General features: G+C 53.4%; 1 protein-coding gene across 3 annotated transcripts in view; it reads right to left on the reverse strand.

The window, feature by feature from the left end:
• ACSBG2 (acyl-CoA synthetase bubblegum family member 2) overlaps positions 1 to 2,635 on the reverse strand; it is a 16,465-nt gene that overhangs the window by 12,626 nt on the left and 1,204 nt on the right. The window contains exon 1 of one of the 3 annotated variants that reach the window (XM_017743867.1): positions 12 to 1,000. The exons of the other annotated variants lie outside the window; for them this stretch is intronic. The gene's annotated coding sequence lies outside the window, so the exon portion shown is untranslated. Of the gene's footprint in view, positions 1 to 11; positions 1,001 to 2,635 lie in introns of those variants that run through there. 3 annotated transcript variants of the gene reach the window in all.

The following is a 2,635-nucleotide window of genomic DNA, read 5'->3' on the forward strand; positions in this document are numbered from 1 at the left end:
CCGGTCCCGCAGCCTCCCCTCCGCAGCCGCTCCGCACCGGCGCCGAGCCCGACGTGTAATATCCTTTATTTTTAAACTAGCGCCCAGGAGGCAGATCTGGAGCATCTTATGTCATGTGCTGCTGCCTTGCAATTGGAAGCGGCTCGTCACCCCACACCGCCGCCTCTTAAGGAGGCTCTGGCCCCACGCCTGCCCGTCAGCCTCGGCACACCGGGGATTTCAGGTCCCTCTGGGGGGACACAGCCCTGGGACACCCCACATTTAGCCTGTTCTCATCAAAATAAGCGTTTTGCAGCTGGTTTTTTTGGTGGCTCTCACGCTGCTTTCAGCACCTCGTCTTGGGGGATTTCATCGCCTGAACGAAGTGTGTTCTAAACGCTGGTTTTATTTAAGGTTTACACTCATCAAAAGCCTTTGGTGCTTATGAGTTGCCAGGCTGAGCTTTAATTGTTTCAAGGGATTTCAAGCTGATTAGAGATGAATCCCATTATCCTTGATCTCTCTAAGAAGTGGATTTTGTGCTTGCTATTTTGTGCCTGCATTAGACAGACTCATTTAAATCGTATGATGCGAGTAGCATATTTTTTAAATTTAAATCGTATGTTTGAGGAGCATCTCGATGAGGGACAGGAGAGAAAGGAAGGAGTCTTTTTATCTCATAAATCCGACCCAGCCACGCTGCAGCCTCCTGCCTCTGCCGGGAGAGGAAAGCCACGCCAGCCACAACTCGGGGACGTCCCCCTTTCCGCTTACTCATCCGCGCAAGGACACGTTGCTGCTCACGCCGAGCTCTGCTACAGCCTGCGAGTCACCACGCCGAAAATAGTTTAATTCACGAGCAGCTGAGAGGGGGATGGCTGCAAAAAATCCCCATTCTGAAGCGCCGAGGAAACTGGCAGACGCTGCCCCACACCCCGTTCTGGGCTGGAACACCAGAGAGGTTTATTGGGAGTCTGAGAAGAGGGTGTTGTATCAGCAGCCCCGTGCTCGGAGCAGCCACTCAGACCTGCCCAGCCCGGAGCAGCCCAAACGCACCCGTGGCAGGGCAAACCCACCCGCGGTGCCACCCGAGATGTCCCCACGGCCTCTCTTGCTCAAGGAAAAGCCGAGCAGAGCCCAAGAGGGACGGACCACAGCAGCTGCCGTCACTCCTGACCCCCTTTCGCAATGCTGCTCCCACTTTCGTTCCCAGCACCCCAAAGCGAGGGGTTCAGGGCACCCCAGTGCCCCTGAGGGAAGCTTTGGCCTCTGCACTAATTGCAGCGTTTCTCTTGCCAGCTGTGCATTAGTGCAGTAACGAAGTTTCAAGGGAAAGGGGGAGGCGTTCTCACTCCAGCTACAAGGGAATCACAGCATCCCGGGATGGTTTGGGTGGAAAGGGACCTTAAAGAATACCCCATTCCCCACCTGCCATGGGCAGGGACACCTTCCACTGTCCCAGGCTGCTCCAAGCCCCAGTGTCCAGCCTGGCCTTGGGCACTGCCAGGGATCCAGGGGCAGCCCCAGCTGCTCTGGGCACCCTGTGCCAGCCTGGGCCTCCCCTCCCTCGCCCACCTGCCCCTCTGTCAGTGGGAAGCCAATGCCCCTTGTTCTGGCATTCCAGGCCCTTTTAAAGTCTCTCCCTCTCTCTCTCTAGTTTTCTTGCTGCCTCCCTTCAGGTCCTGGAAGGCCACAATTAGGTCACCCCAAAGCTTCTCTTCTCCAGGCTGAACAATCCCAACACTCTCACCCTTTCCTCACAGCAGAGTGTTCCATCCCTCTAAGTTTCATGTCCAAGGTAGGCTTTCTGCATCACCTTCAGTCACTCAAGAGCAAAAAGCTCCTCCCAGTGGAGACCATCCCTGTGTCCTGCCCTCACTGTGCACAGCCCTGGGTACACTTGCACCAAGAACTGAAGTCCAACCTGACTGTGCAGCTTCCCAAACCAGACATGCATTTTAGCCAATCAATTCAGGTTAGAAGCAAATATTTCCTAATATATACAGACTCTCCCTAGCTCTGCTCAGCACTGCAGCTCGGCCCTTCCCTCCCTGATGCTTAGTTACAAACACAAGCCACTGGAAATCACACGTGTTCCAGGGTTGGGAGGGGATAATCTTTAAGGTCCTTTCCACTCCGAAACAGTCCATGGTTTACCAGAGCCAGGTGTAACTCTTGAACCCCAAATGCTCCTCTCCCACCTCACGCTGTTCCCTGAGGAATTAACACACCATGATGTGCCACAGGTGTTCCAAACAAAAACCTGTGGGGAGAAACGTCCCTTTTAATTAAGCCTGTCTGACTCCTTAAATCATTTAAATAAAAACATGTTCTGCTTTGAGGGAGCACCGTGACCCAGAAGAACTGGAAGAATTGGAACCACTATGGGGCTTCACTGACAAAGCAGAATAAAGGTCTGAGGATGTGTGGACTCATGACAGTGAACGGGGCAGGCAGTGGAGCTTTCATTTCTAACAGGCTTTGGACACACCTTTACCTAAAACACACAAGAGCTTCAACACCAGTTCAAATTCAAATTACTGAGTACGTTATCAGCCACTTGACATTTTCCAGCACGGCCCCACTCGGCTTCCTGTGGCTGATTTCTTTAACCAGTAAAGGCACGACATCCGCTCTGCTCCAGTTCTCCCTGTCC

This window comes from Corvus brachyrhynchos, unplaced genomic scaffold (assembly GCF_000691975.1).
Source record: "Corvus brachyrhynchos isolate BGI_N302 unplaced genomic scaffold, ASM69197v1 scaffold219, whole genome shotgun sequence".
Classification (NCBI taxonomy): Eukaryota; Metazoa; Chordata; class Aves; order Passeriformes; family Corvidae; genus Corvus; species Corvus brachyrhynchos.